Here is a 16,479-nt window from a genome sequence, read left to right as displayed (position 1 = left end):
GTTCAGGTCTTGTTAAAATGAACACTGACTATTGGAATTGTTCACTTCTTGAATGAAGGTGGAACAGAGATCCGGATCGGAGATGGAAATTTTCCCCACTTCTTCCTTCAGATCATTCGTCTGGAGTGAACTGACAAAGATTTTTTAAGAAATGACATTCAAAGATAAAACATGCACGACAGTTCTCTTTACCACAAGACCTGCCCGTGCACCACGATCAACAATGTGAAAAACTTACAGTCAGCTTCTGTAAGCAAAATTAATTTTGCTAAGTCCGTTACGTAAGGTCAGAGACTGTTAGAAATGGTCGGGTAAAAACAGTTCCTTTCCATGTTGGAAGCCAGTGGGCAAACCGACCTCAACAGACTCGAAACCGCAATGTTATGTTCCATGAGGAGAGGTTGAATAGACTAGGCTGATATTCTACAGAGTTTAGAAGAATAGGAGGTGTTTTCATTGCGGAACAGGCTCGAAGGGCAGAATGGCCGACCCTTTCTACTCATGCTTATTTTCTTATGTTCGTCCCAAGCCTTGCCGGTGCCCCCGCAGAATCAGTCTCAGTCAGCAGGCGTTTCCTAACTTCAGTTGAGTAACTGTCAGAATTGGTCACTTTTTGGGGAGATTCGGAACACAGAAGAATAAGTTTTGCCCGGTGAGTTAAACAACCGTAGCACAACCCGAACCTGCAATCTTCTGACAACATCACGGTTATCACTGAACGCGGATGCCTTATCCTTTCGGCAATGCGTCCACAGCTGGTCACTTTGTTGTTGAGAGAATTGGGAGTTTTTCAGAGCTTCAGCTATGATTAGAGAAAGGGTTTTACTCAGATATAAATACATTTTGAATTATTCAACAGACGCGCTGTCAACTGGCTTCGCTCCTACGGTAGGAAACCCACTTCGCTTTCAAATATATCACCTTAGAAATTCGGTCTTCATAGCTGTAATCACACTAATATTAAGTAGACACACGCACAGAATGATCCTGGACAGACAGCACATCCCTTCTATACTGACAAAGAATGAACTGAACTGACAGCATATCCATTTAAAGAGACACAGAATGAATCGGGACTGACAGCACAGACATATTTAAACACATATTGGTCTACTTTGCAAATCCTAAAATTCCCCCATCATCATGGGCAGTCACTCGGAATTGAGGAGGAGTTGCTTCCACTCCCAAGGTGAGTTATTTCATGGCTGAACAGTCCGATACGAGAGCCACAGACTCTGTCACAGGTGGGACAGACATTCGACGGGGGAAGGGGTAGGTTGGGCTGGATTGCCGCTCGCTCCTTGCGCTGCGTGCGCCTGGGCTCTTCATGCACTTTGCGTCAAGCCTTAAAGAGCACAACGCCCGCCCGGATGGACTTTCTCCAACTCGGGCGATCTGCGGCCAGGGTCTCCCAGTTGTCAGTGGTGATGTCGCAGTTTACCAGGGAGGCTTTGAGGGTGTCCTTATAGCGTTTATGCTGTCCTCCTTTGGCTCGGTTACCATGAAGGAGCTCCGCCTAAAGCATTTGCTTCGGGATTCTCGTATCTGGCATGCGTACTATGTGGCCTGCACAGCGAAGCTGATCGAGTGTGGGCAGTGCTTCATTACTGGGGATTTTAGCCTGGTCAAGGGCACTGATGTTGGTGTGCCTGTCCTCCCCGGAGATTTTCACGATCTTGCAGAGACATCTTTGGTGATATAACTCCAGCGACTTGAGGTGCCTTCTGTACATCGTACATGCCTCAGACCCATACAGGAGCGCGGGTCTTTCTACAGCCCGAGGAACCATGAGTTTGGTAGTAGTTTTGTTAAGATCTGATCTTAAAAGTCTTATTTCTGCAGGCGGCCAAAGGCTGTTCTGGCGCACTGGAGGCGATGCTGAATCTCTGCATTCCCATATGCCTTTGTTGATAAGAGGCTGCCGAGATATGTGAAATGGTCCACGTTATCCAGGGCCGTGCCTTGGGCCTTGATGATTGGACGACAGTGCTGTGCGGCGAGGGCAGGCTGGTGAAGGAATTTTGTCTCACGGATATTCAGCGTAAGGCCCATGCTTTCATATGCCTCAGGGAATGCAGTGATTATACCCTGGAGTTCAGCCACTGAATGTGCACAGACGCAGGCGTCGTCCGCATAGTGCAGCTCAATGACAGAGGTAGGGTAGATCTTGTATCTGCCCTGGAGACGGCATTGTTTAAACAGCTTCCGACTGGTCCTGAGTTTCAATGGGGAGTTTGTTGATTGTGAGCTGGAGCATGGCGGCGAGGAAAATTGAGATACGCATATGAGGGAGAAGGGAATGGAACATTAGGCTGATAGAGTTGACGAGGAAGACAGGATAACATCATTTTAATTCCAGATGTATTTAATGAATTCAATTTAAATTCCACAGCTGCCATGGTTGAATGTGTACACATGCCTCTGAATTACTAAACAAGTAACATAACCACAGTGCAACCGTTCTCTTAACTTCATCCTTTACCTATGCAAATGGATCAAGGAGGTGAATAGCCTCCTTAACTCTTATGTTACAGGCTTGAGCGGCTGAATGGCCTGCTCCGTTTCCTAAATACAAGGGTCGAGGGCTTGAATCGCCTCCTCCTGGATCGACTGGCTTATATTAACTGGAATTTCGAAGAATTAGAGGGGATTGCATGGAAACAGATACAATTCTGACGGCTTTGGTCAGGTTAAATGCAGCAAGAATTTTCCCGATGTTAGGGAAATCCAGAACTAGGCGTTAGAGTCTAAGGATAAGGGATAAGCCATTTAGGATTGAGATGAGCAGAAACTTCTTCGCTCAGAGAATTGTGAACCTGTGGAATTCTCTATCACAGAAAGTTGTTGTAGCCAGTTCGTTAGATGTAGTCAAAATGGAGTAAGATGTGTCACTGACTGCTGAAGGGATCAAGTGGTATGGAGAGAAAGCAGGAATTGTGTACTGATTTGAATGATCAGCCATCATCATGTGAATGGTGGTGCAGGCTCGAAGGGCCTAATGGCCTACTTCTGCATCCATTTTCTATGTTGGTATGTTTCTATGTGTCCTGTTGATGTCTAATAGGCTGAATAGCGTTTAATCATCCCCTCTATTGCAATGTAAGTGTTTTGAGGGGCCGAATAGTGTGCTTCTGTGTAACAATTTATGGGGATGAATGGCTTCCTCCTATTCATGTGTAACAAGCTCGAGTGGCTGAATGCCCTCCTGCTGTCTTGTCTAACAAGCTTGAGGGAGTGAATTAATTCCGCCTGTTCCTGATTAACTAGCCTCTGTGGATTGAATATTCTTCTCCTGTTCCTCTGTAACCGGCTCTGGAGATTGAATGTCTTGCTCTTTTTCTAGTGTATGAGCATCTATGGGCTTAATGACAACCTCCTGTTCCTATGCAACGGATTCGAGTGGCAGAATTGCCTTTTCCAACAACTATAAAACTGTCTGGAAAGTGCCGAATGACCCACCTCCTGTTCTTATTTAAAACGCTTGAGAAGTTGAATGATGGCCACCTATTACTATTTAACATGTATGTGGGGATGAATAGCCTGCTCCTGCGTACAAGGTTTAAGGTACTGAAAGGCTTCTTCCTGTGCAATAGCCTCACATCATCATCATCATCATCGTAGGCAGTCCCTCGGAATCGAGGAAGACTTGCTTCCACTCTTAGCATGAGTTGGTAGGTGGCTGTACAGTCTAATACGAGAACCACAGTCTCTGTCACAAGTGGGACAGACAGTGTTTGAACTAAAGGGTGGGCGTGGAGTCTGGTTTGTTGCACGATCTTTCCGCTGCCTGCGCTTGATGTCTGCATGCTCTTGGGGATGATACTCGAGCAGCTCAGTGCCCCCCGCGGATACACTTGCTCCACTAAGGGCGGTCATGGGCCAGTGACTCCCAAGTGTCAGTGGGAATGTCACACTTTATCAGGGAGGCTTTGAGTGTATCCTTGTAACGTTTCCACTGCCCACCTTTGGCTCGTTGGCCGTGGACGAGTTGCGAGTAGGTCGCTTGCTATGGGTACCTCGTGTCTGACATGCAAACTATGTGGCCTGCCCAACGGAGCTGATCATGTGTAGTCAGTGTTATAATGCTGGGTATGTTGGCCTGGGCGAGGATATTAAATTTGGTGCGTCTGTCCTCCCAGGGAATTTGTAGGATCTTTCGGACAAATCGTTGATGGTATTTCTCCAGCGACGTGCGGTGTCTACTTTACATGTTCCACACCTCTGAGCAGTACAGGAGGGCGGCTATTACTACGGCCTGTCGACCATGAGCTTGGTGAAAGTGTTGAAGTTCTGGTCTCCAAACACACTTTTTCCACAGGCGGCCGAAGGCTGCACTGGTGCACTGGAGACGGTGTTGGAACTTGTCTTCAATGCCAACTATTGTTGATAGGAGGCGCCCGAAATAATGAATTGTTCCACGTTGTCCAGGGCCGTACCATGGATGTTTATGACTGGGGGGCAGTGCTCTGCAGCGAGGACTGGTTGGTGCAGGACCTTTGTCTCACTGATGTTTAGCGCAAGCGCCATGCTTTCGTATATCCTGCAGTTTAGCCTCTGTGTGAGCACAGACGCAGGCGTCATCCGCGCACTGTAGCTCACGACAGAGGTTGGGATGATCTTGGACCTTGCCTAGGGATGGAGAAGGATGAATAGGTTTCCCCTGCTTCTGTAATTTAGTCCCACTCCAGCGGGGAGCTTGTGGACTGTCAGGTGGAACATGGCAGCGAGGAAGAATGAGAAGAGGGTTGGAGCGTTGACGCAGACTGCTTGACCCCCGGTCCGGAACTGGATTGCGTCTGTGATGGATACGTTGGTAAGGATCACGGCCTGCATGTCATCGTGGAGAAGGCGGAGGATGGTGATGTACTTTTGGTCGTGTCCGAAACGGAGGTGGACGCTCCTTCGGCTCTCGTGGTTGAGAGTGGGAAAGGCATTTGTAAGGTCGAAGAAGGCCATGTTACCTGTATTTTTCCTGCAGCTGTCGTGCTGCAAAACATCATGTCCGTTGGTCCCCAGAGGGGACGAAATCCGCTCTGCAACTCCATGAGGAGCTCCTCGGCCACAGGGAGAAGTCAGTTGAGAAGGAGGCTAGCGACGACTTTCCAAGTGGCTGATAGCAGGGAGATTCCCCTTTAGTTGCTGCAGTCGGACTTATTGTCTTATTAAAGATGTTCACGATCACTGAATCACTATGATCTCCCGGCATGCTTTCCTCCCTCCAGATGAGAGAAAGAAGGTCAGGTATTCGCGCCAGCAGTGCCTCACCACCATACTTTAATGCCTCAGCAACGATTCCGTCAGCCCCCGTAGCCATTTTATTTTTTTAGCTTTCTTATGGCGTTTTCTACCTCATGCAGTGTTGGGGTCTCATTCAGGTGGTGGCGGGTAGCATTCTGCGGAATGGAGTCAAGTACACTCATGTCAAGCATTGGATTACATCGGATATACAGCACTGAAACAGGCCATTCGCCTCAGCCAGTCTGTTATGCTCCACTCGAGCCTCCGCTCAACATTCCTCAACTGCCTAACGCTCTATTCCCTTCTCTCTCATACGCCTGTCTAGCTCCTCCTTAAATACTTCCATACTATTCTCTTCAACCACTCCCTGTGGTGCCGAGTTCCACAATCTCACCACATTTTGGGTAAATAAGTTTCTTCTAAATTCCCTATTTTTATTTCAAGGTGACTATCTTATATTGATAGCATCTAGTTATTCCGTTCCCCACAAGTTGAAACATTCTAACTGTATCCACTCCATCAAAATCTTTCATAATTTTAAATGTCTGTATCATGTCACGCCTCAGCCTTCCTTTTTCAAGAGAAAAGATACACTGCCTGTTGATCCTTTCCTGATTTTTATACGCTGGCTTGAGGAATCTCTTCTTGAGGTATCATCCTTGAAAATCTTCTCTGCATCCTCTGAAATGCCTCTATGTCCTTGTTATAATATGACGACCTGAACTGTCCGTAGTACTCTAAGCGTGATCTAATGAAGGTTAAATACTGGTATGCATAATATCGCTACTTTTCAATTCTGTATGTCTAGAAATAAATCAGCGTGTTTGGTTTGCTTTTTTATGGCCTTGCTAACTTATGCCGTTATTTTTTTAGATTTTTTGTATTTGTACTCCGAAATCTCTTTGTTCCTGTACACCACCCAGACTGGCAACTTCCATTAATAAGTGACGTCACTAAGTCTCCTACTTAAATGTAACACATCACATTTATAAGGTTTGAGATTCATTTGCCAATTATATGCCCATTCTGCAAGTTTCTTAATGTCCTCTTGTATGTTGTTGTAGTATTCCTCCGTATTAACTATCCCTCCTAATTTGGTGTCACCCGTACATTTAGAAATGTTGTTTTTGATTCCAAGGTCTAAATCTTTAATATTAATTTTGAACAACAGTGGTCCCAGCACCGATCCTTGTGGAACGCCACTACCCACCTTCTGCGTCTAAGAAACGCTAACTTTTACACATACTCTTTGATTTCTTTCTTGAAGCCAGCTCGCTATCCATTCTGCTAGTTGTCACCTGACCTCGCATTCTCTGACCTGGCTTGAGGCTCTTCTTGTTCCGATGTTACAATCTATTTTTTTTATTTCATTCATTCAAGCATGTCGACATCGCTAGCAAGGGCCGGATTTGTTGCCCATCTCCATCTGCCCCTGTGAAATTGTTGGTGAGTCACATTACGCAACCGACTGGCTCGCCAGGCCATTTCAGAGGTCAGTTAAGAGCCAACGACATTGCTGTGGGTTTGGAGTATGATATAGGCCCAGACCGGTAAGGACAGCAGAATTATTTCCCGAAAGGAGACAAGTGAACCAGATGAGGAGTTTGTTACAATGGTCATCATTATTGATACTTTTAAAATTCCAGATTTACTTAATTGAATTTAAATTTCCCTACTCTCGTGGTGGGCTATGATTTATTCTCTCTGGATTATTAGTCCAGTGACATAACCATCATGCTACTATGATTGAACTCCATCTGTGTAATGCGCTCAAGGGGTTGAATGACACCTCTTATTCCTTTGCAATAGGTTGAGGGAAGGAATGGTGTGCCCTGTTCCTACGCAACAGGATCGGGAGATTGATTAGCCTCCTCCTGTTCCTGTATAACAGGTTCGTGATTCGCAAATGCCTCATCCTGAGCCTTTCGAATGGCTACCTGCACTTCTACTCTTCTTATAGATATGTCTCAAGGAGCGGAATGGCTTCCGCCAGTCCGATGCCTCAGGCTCGAGGGGCTAATGGCCTTCCCCTGTCCTTGTGCAACAGACTGGAGAGGTTCAATTACATAGTCCTATTTCTGCTCAATAGCTTCATTGGATTGGCAGTGCCTTATGATCAACTATGCGAAAAGTTCGAGCGACCGAATGGAGTTCGACATTTCTTGTAAAACAGGCGCACACAACTGAATGGCTTCCTCCTGCCCTTTGCAATTGGTTTGAGTGGTTAAGTGACTCATTGGCCTCCACCTGTCCCTGTGTAACAGGCTCGATTGCTTGCATCTGTTACCGTGCAAAATATTCAGATGATACTTGGGAAGGACTGGAGCCACTTGTGCAACAGAAAGTGCAGGGACCACAGTTAGCCTTGTCTGAAGTATTGCTTTGATGCAAAGTTCACTGTGCGGCCCAGACTCAAATCCTGACTCTGGTGGGAATCGAGACCAAAAATTTTGAATGTTTAATATGCCAAGAATTAGAAAAACAACGTGATATCCATTGCGCCGCAGAGTCGCCAAATTGTGCATCAATACAAAAGTAAAATAGTGTTGATACGTAATCTGAGCTGAAAAAAATCTGGAAACACTCAGCAGATGAGGCAGAATCTGCGGACAGAGAAACAGAGTGAATGTTTCAAGTCGATGAACATTCATCGCCACTGGATCAATATCCGCCGTCTAAAACGGATGCCCTGTCAGACCCGAATCATCACGTTTCTGTTTGAAAGGGATGTTTTGTCATGGACTCGTAGAACCTTTCAGCACGGAAGGAGGCCACTTCGGCCAGCGTGTCCGCACCGTCCGAAAATTGCTATCCCTCCTAATCCCACTTTCCAACTCTTCTTGTAACCATGCAAAAATCTATTATTTTATTTTATTCATTTAAGCATGTTGACATCGCTAGCAAGCGGTTAATGGCCTTCTCCTGTTCTTGTGTAACAGACTGGTAATGCTCAATTGCCTCCTACTATTTCTGTGCAACAGGTTCGTTGGTGTGGCATTGCCTTCTCCTCATCTGTGCAACAGAATTTGTTGCAGTCATCCTCAGTTTTGAATATCCAACTAATTTGGCATCATCCGCAAATTGAGAAATTGTGTTTTTGATTCCCAGGTAGAAGTCATTAATATAAATTGTAAACAACAGTGTTCCCAGCACCGATCCTTGTGGAACAGCACTGCCCACATTCTGCCACTCTAAAAAGCTAACTTTTACCCCTACTCTCTGCTTTCTGTCTTAAAGCCAGATAGCTATGCATTCATCCAGTTGTCTCCAGACTCCACATTCTCTGACCTCTCTTGCGGTTCTTCTTTTTCCTGTGTTACAATCTCGAGATCATATTGTTTCTTTTATTCATTCTATTATGTGGACAATGCTCGCAAGGGCAGCCTTTATTGCACTTCCCTAATTGCCCTTGTGAAGGTGATGGTTCACCACCTTATACAAATGAGTTTCTCGCTGGGCCTTTTCAGAGGGCCGCAAAGAGCCAACCACGTTGCTCTAGATCTGGGGCCACATTTGGCCCAGAGCAGTAAGGACTGCAGATTTCCTTCATTAAAGGAGACTTTTGAACGAGATGGTGTGTTGCGTCAATGGTAAATATTATTAAAACTTTTAAAATTCTAGATGTATTTAATTGAATTTAAATTGTCCTACTCTCTTGGTGGACTGTGATTTTCTCTCACTGAATTACTAGTCCAGTGCCACAGGCCTCCGGCTGTGCAATGTGCAAGAGGGGCTGAATGATTCAGGCTGTTCCTGTGCAATAGTTTGAGGGACGGAATGTCATCCCCCGCGTCCAATGTAACAGGTTCTAGGGGTTGATTAGTCTACACCTGTTCCTGTATAATAGGTCGGTGTGTCTGAAATGCCTCGTCCTAATCCTGTGCAACATCTTCTATTAAGGGGAGAGCGGAGTGGGGGAGGGGAGGCGGTGGGGAGGACGGTCGCAATGCAGAGAAATCTAGACTGCTAAAGAGAAATGAAAATGAAGCAATGCCGGAAAGTGATTGTTGTAATGTATCCACATTATGTCAAGAAGGGACTGAGTATACAATCAAAAGAGTGCACTAAAAAATAGGATCCTGATAAGAAAAAAAGCGATAAGATAAATCGGGCTATAGTGCAAAAAAATGTTATGATCTCTAATAATGTTAAAAAGACCAATTTAAAAGCATTGTATCTGAATGGACGAAGCATCTGTAATAAGTTAGAAGAATTAACAGCGCAAACAGATGTAAACAGATACAATATCGGAGCAATTACAGATATTTGGTTGCACGTTGACCAGGGTTGGGAACTGAATATCAAATGAATTCGGTATTTAGAAAGGACAGGCAAAAAGGAAGAGCGGGTTGTGTTGCGGTGTTGGTAAAGGACGATATCAGTGCAATAATGAGAAAGGTATTCGGCTCAGAAAGACAAGATGTAGATTCAGTTGGATGGCACTAAGGAGAATGAAGGACCAGAAAAGATTGGTGTGAGTTGCCCAGAGGCCTCCAAACAGTTGTGGTAGTGTGGAGGATAACATTAACAGGAAATCAGAGCTGCATGTAACAAAGGTACTACCATCATCGAAGGTGACTTTAAACTACATGTAAATTAAAGTAATAATAATGTGGCCGATGAATACATGGCGTTTATACCAGTTGTTTTTTTAGCCCAATATTTTGCGGAGCGTACTCGGGAACAGAATATCCTAGATTGGGCCTTGTGGAAAGAGAAGGGATTAATTAAAAGTCAAGTTGTCTGGGGTCATTTAGCGAGGAGTGGCAATAACTCAATTCAACTCGTTATTAAGATGGAAAGTGAAGTAGCCCAATCCAAATCTATGGTCCTAAATCTAAGCAAAGGATACAACGAATGCATGGGAAATGAATTGCATGGGGTATGATAGATTGGGAAGAGTCAAGAAACGTCATGTTGGTGGACGGGCAAGGAATGAAATTTCAGTAACGAATGTATGAATTGCGGCAGTTATACTTTCCTTTCTGGTGTAAAAAAAAAGGATGCTGGCCCAACCATGGTTAACAAAATAAATTAAGGATAGTCTTAGATTCAAAGAAGAGTTATACAAAGTTGCCAGAAAAAGTACAAGCCTGAGGATGGGGAACAATTTAAAATTCAGCAAAAATGTGCCAAGAGATTGATTGAGAGGCGAGGAATAGAGTATAACAGTGAACTTGCAAGGAACATAAAAACAGGCTGCAGTAGATTCTACAAGCTCGTAAAAAGGAAAAGATTAGTGAAGACAAATGTATGCCCTTAACAGACAGAAATGGGGGAATTTATAATGTGGAACAAGGAAATGGCAGGACAATTAAATAAATACTTTGGTTCTGTCTTCACGGAGGACATTAATAACACCCCAAAAATGCTTGTGAACCAAAGGTCGAGTGAGCAAGAGGAATTAACGGACATGATTATTTGTAAGAAAATAGTGCTGAGGAAACTAATGGGAATGAGGGCCGATAAAGAACCAGGGCCTTATGATCTGCATCCCAGAGTACTAAAAGAGGTTGCAATGAAAATAGTGCATGCATTGGTTGACAACTTCGAAACATCTATAGGTTATGGAACAGTTCCTGCAGTTTGAACGGTGGCAAATGTAACCCCACTGTTTAAAAATGGAGGGAGAGAGAAAAAAAGGAACTACAGACCGGTTAGCCGAACACCAGTTGTAAGGAAAATGCGAGAATCTATTGTAAAGGATATTATAACAAAACACTTAGATAATACCAAAGGGATTAGACAAAGTCAACATGAATTCCGAAAAGAACACCATGTTTGACAAACCTCCTCGAGTTTTTGAGGATGTAACTGATAGAAAAGTAAAGGGAGAATGAGTGGATATAGTGTACTTGGATTTACAGAAGGCCTCTGATAAAGTCCCACGTACGATGTAGTGTGCAAAATTAAAGCATATATGATTGGGGGTAATATACTAGCATGGATTGAAAATTGGTTAATGGACAGGAAACAGGATCGATGGGCAGAGGGACCTGATGTCCTTGTAAAATAGTCTATTGGAAGCATACATGCAGGTGCAGCAAGCATATAGGAAGGCAGATGATATGTTCGCCTTCATTCCAAGAGGATGTGAGTAAATGAGTAAAGATGTGTTACTACAGTTCTACAGGGCCTTTGTGAGACCGCACCTGGAGTATTGTGTGCAGTTTTGGTTTCGTTATCGAAGAAAGGATATACTTGCCATAGAGGGAGTGCAGCGAAGGTTCGCCAGATGGATTATTTGGATGGCAGGACTGTCGTATGAGCAGAGATTGGGTCGACTAGGCCTGTATTCTGTAGAGTTTAGTAAAATGAGAGAGGATCTCATTGAAACGTATACCATTCTGAAAGGGTTGAATAGACTGGATACGGGGAAGATGATTCACCTGTTTGGGAAGGTTATAACAAGGGGTCACAGTCTCAGAATACGGGGTAGGAAATTTGGGAAGGAGAAGGTGAGATTTTATTTTCATTCAGAGAGTAGTGCAGCTGTGGAATTCCCTTCCACAGAAGGCTTTGAATGCCGAGTCACTGAATATATTTAAGAGGGAGATAGATTTACAGACACAAAAGAGAACAAGTGATATGGGGGGAAAGCGTGAATATGTTGTTGAGATAGAGGATTAACAATGATCATATTAAATGGCGGTGCAGACTCGAAGGGCCGAACGGACTATTACTGCTCCCGTTTTTTATGTTTCTATGTTCTAGGATCTAAATGGACTTATACTCTTCTTGTAGAGCAAGCTCAATGAATTGATCGCCTTCTGCCTCTCCTAAGGCTCAGATTTGAGGCGTTAATGGCCTCCTCCTTTCCCTGTGCAACAGTGCAGTGAGGCTGATTGGCCTCCAGCTAATTATGTGTAACAGGAAAGTGTGCCTCCTCGTCATCTATGCAGCAGGTACGAGCGGCCGAATGGAGTTCTACTCTTCTTGTATAAAAAGCCCAAGGATCTGACTTACTTCCTCTTGTCCTTTGCAACTGGCTCGAGGGGCTAATGGAATTCTGCTGTCCTTCTGTAACAGGATCGATGGCTTGCTCTTGTTCCTGTGTAATAGTCTCAGGTTCTAAGTGAGCTCAATGGAAAAGTGGGTAGGATTGGAACCACTTGTGCAGCAGGAATTGCAGGGAACGCAGTTTCCCTTCTCTGAAGTATTGATTTGCTGCAAAATGCACTGAGCTGCCGAAGAAACACCAGATCATGACCTAAATTCCGACTAAAATCCGACATATCCAGACTAATGCCGCTTTCCAGCTCTTATTCCATAGCCTTTTAGGTGACTGGAATTGAAGTGCATATTCAAGGACTTTTAAAAGTGGTGAGGACTTCTGCCTTTAAATCACTTTCAGTAGTGAGTTCCAGACTCTCACTACCCCTGGTTGGAAACAGTGTCCCTCAAATTCCGGAAAACCTCCTAGCAATTACTTTAAATCTATGATGCCTGGTTGTTGGCCACTCTGCTAAGGGAAATAGATCCTTTCTATGCACTCGATCGAGGCCACTCAAAATTTTATTCACTTCAATACGGATCCCCTTAGCCTCATCTTTTCCAAGGAAAACACACCCAGCCAATGCAATATTTACTCAGAGCTAAATTCACCATCCGCCTAAATCTAACCTTTATGCTCATGAGTGCTGTCTGAACATTCCTGTAATGCGGTGACCAGAGAAGCATGCAATAATTTAGCTGTGGCCCAACTAGAGTTTTACACATTTGAAGCTAACTTCCCCGATCTTATATTCTATGGCTCATCTAATGAATGCAAGTATTCCGTGTTGCTTCTCAACATGTAAACATCGAAAATAGATTCAGCAGTACGCCATTCGACACTTAGAGCCTGCACCACCACTCAATAAGATCATGGCTGATCATTCCCTCAGTACCGCTTTCCTGTTTCCTCCCTACCTCTTGATCCTTTTAGCCATAAGGGCCACAATAATTACCTGTTCAATATACCCAATGAACTGGCATTAACTACTCTTTGCGGCAGGGAATTCCACAGGTTAACAACTCTCTGAGTGAAGAAGTTTCTCCTCATCCTCGTTCTAAATGGCCTACTCCTTATCGTAAAACTGTGTCCCCTGGTTCTGGACTTTCCCAACATTTTGAACATTCTTCCTGCATCGAACATGTCCAGTCCAGTCGGAATCTTACATGTTTCTACGAGATCCCCTCTCATCCTTCTAAACTCCAGTGTATAAAGGCCCAGTCGATTCAGTCTATTTTCATATGTCAGTCTAGCCATCCCTGGAATCAGTCTGTCGAAACCTCGCTGCACTCCCTCAATAGCAAGGACTTCCTTCCACAGATTAGGAGACCTAAACTGAATACAATATTCCAGGTGAGTCTCACCAATGCCCTTTACAACTGCAGTAAGACGACCCTGCTCCTATACTCAAATCCCCTAGCTATGAAGGCCAACATACCATTTGCCTTCTTCACAGCCTGCTGTACCTGCATGCCAACTTTCAATGACTGATGAACCATGACACCCAGGTCTCGTTACACCTCACCTTTTCCTAATCTGCCGCCATGCAGATAATGTTCTGCCTTCGTTGTTTTGCCATCAAAGTGGATAACCGTACATTTATCAACATTATACTGCATCTGCCATGTATTTGCCCACTCACCTAACCTGTCCAAGCCAACCTGCAGCCTCTTAGCGTCCTCCTCAGGGCTCACACCGCCAGATAATTTAGTTTCATCTGCAGACCTGGAGGTATTACACTCAATTCCTTCATCTGAATCATTAATGTATTCTGTGAAGAGCTGGGGTCCCAGCACTGAGCCCTGAGGCACTCCACTAGTCACTGCCGGCCATTCTGGAAAGGAGCCGTTCAACCCGACTCTCTGCTTCCTGTCTGCCAACCAATTCTCGACACTTTTGTTCTGTCTTCACAAAGGAAGATACAGATCAACTTCCGAATGTAATAGGGGACAATGGGTCTAGTGAGAATGAAGAACTGAAAGATATCCTTATTAGGTGGGAAATTGTGTTAAGGAAGTTGATGGGATTAAAGGCCGATAAATCCCCGAGTCCTGATAGTCTGCATGTCAGAGTACTTAACGAAGTGGCCCGAGAAATAGTGGATGCATTGGTGATAATTTTCCAGCAAGCTATCGACTCTGGATCAGTTCCGATGGACTGGAGGGTAGCTGATTTAATGCTACTTTTTAAAAATGGAGGGAGAGAGAAAGCGGGTAATTATATACCCGTTAGCTTGACATCCGTAATGGGGAAACTATCGGAATCAATCACTAAGGAGTTAATTTGGAAAGCAGTGACAGGATCGGACCGAGTCAGCATAGATTTATGAAAGGGAAATCATGCTTGACGAATCTTCTGGAATTTTTCGAGGATATCGCTAGTTGAGTGCACAAGGAGAAGCAATGGATGTGGTGTATTTGGGCTTTCAAAAGGCTTTTGACGAGGATATTGGTATACAAAATCAAAGCTCATGGTGTTGGTGGTAATGTAATGACGTGGATAGAGAGAGTCGGGATAAACGGCTCCTTTTCAGAATGGCAGGCAGTGACTAGTGGAGTGCCGCAGGGCTCAGTGCTGGGATCCCAGCTCTTTACAATATACATTAACGATTTGGATAAAGGGATAGAGTGTAATATCTCCAAGTTTGTGGACGACACTAAACTAGGTGGCGGTGTGAGCTGTAAGGAGGACGCTCAGAGGCTGCAGCATGATGTGGACAGATTAGGTGAGTGGGCCAATACATGGCAGATGTGGTATAATCTTGATAAATATGAGGTTATGCATTTTGGGGTCAAATACACGGAGGCAGAATATTATCTGAATGGTGGCAGACGAGAAAAAGGGGAGGTGCAGCGAGACCTGGGTGTCTTGGTTCATCAGTCACTGAAAGTGGGCACGCAGGTAGTAAAGAAGGTGGTAAAGAAAGCAGGTGGTAAAGAAGGCAAATGCTATGTTGGCCTTCGTAGCTCGGGTATTGAATATAGGAGCAGGGAGGTCTTACTGCTATTGTACAGGGCCTTAATGTGGCCTCACCTGGAATATTGTGTTTAGTTTTGGTCTCCTAGTCTGAGGAAGGACGTTCTTGCTATTGAGGGAGTACAGCGAAGGTTCACCAGACTGATTCCAGGGATGGCTGGGCTGTCATATGAGGAGAGACTGGATCAACTAGGCCTTTACTCACTGGAGTTGAGAAGGATGAGAGGGGATCTCAAAGAAACATTTAAGATTCTGACAGGACTGGACAGGTTAGATGCGGGAAGAATGTTCTTGATATTGGGGAAGTCCAGAACCAGGTGAGATAGTCTTAGGATGAGAGGCAGGCCATGTACGACTGAGATGAGGAGAACCTTCTTCACTCAGAAAGTTGTTGACCTGTGGAATTCCCTGCCGCAGAGAGTTGTTGATCCCAGTTCATTGGATATATGGCCCTTACGATTAAGGGGATCAAGGGGTATGGAGAGACAGCAGGACAGCGGAACTGAAGGAATGGTCAGCCATGATCTGATTGAATGCCGGTGCAGTCTCGAATGGACGAATGGCCTACTCCTGCACCTATTTTCTTTGTTTCTCTGTTTCTATCCACGTAAGTACATTACACCCAATACCAGGTGCTTTGATTTTGCACACAAATCTCTTGTGTCGGACCTTATCTAAAGCCTTTTCAAAGTCCAAATACACCACATCCATTGGTTCTCCCTTGTCCAATCTGCAAGCTACATATTCAGAAATTTCTGGAGCTTGATTTTCCCTTCATAAATCCATGCTGACTTGGACCGACCCTGTCACTGCTTTCCAATTGCGCTGCGATTTCATTTTTAATAATTGATTCCAACATTTTCCCCACGACTGATGTCAGGCTGACCGATCTATAATTACCCATTTTCGCTCTCCCTCCTTTTTTAAAAAGTGGTGTTACATTACCAACCCGCCAGTCCATGGGAACTGACCCAGATTCGATAGACTGTTGGAAAATGATCACGAATGCATTCACTATTTCTCGGGACACTTCCTTATATACTCTCGGATGCAGACTATCAGGCCCCGGGGATTTATCGGCCTTCAATCACATCAATTATCCCCAACAGAATTTCCCATCTAATCAGCATATCCTTCAGTTCCTCCTTTGCACTCGACCCTCGCTCCCCTAGTACATCCAGAAGGTTATTTGTCTCTTCCGTCGTGAAGACAGAACCAAAGTGTTTGTTCAATTATTCTGCCTTTTCTTTGTTCCCCATTATAAATTCACC

Source organism: Pristiophorus japonicus, unplaced genomic scaffold (assembly GCF_044704955.1).
Source record: "Pristiophorus japonicus isolate sPriJap1 unplaced genomic scaffold, sPriJap1.hap1 HAP1_SCAFFOLD_107, whole genome shotgun sequence".
Classification (NCBI taxonomy): domain Eukaryota; kingdom Metazoa; phylum Chordata; class Chondrichthyes; family Pristiophoridae; genus Pristiophorus; species Pristiophorus japonicus.
Note: the sequence above shows the minus strand (reverse complement) of the source record.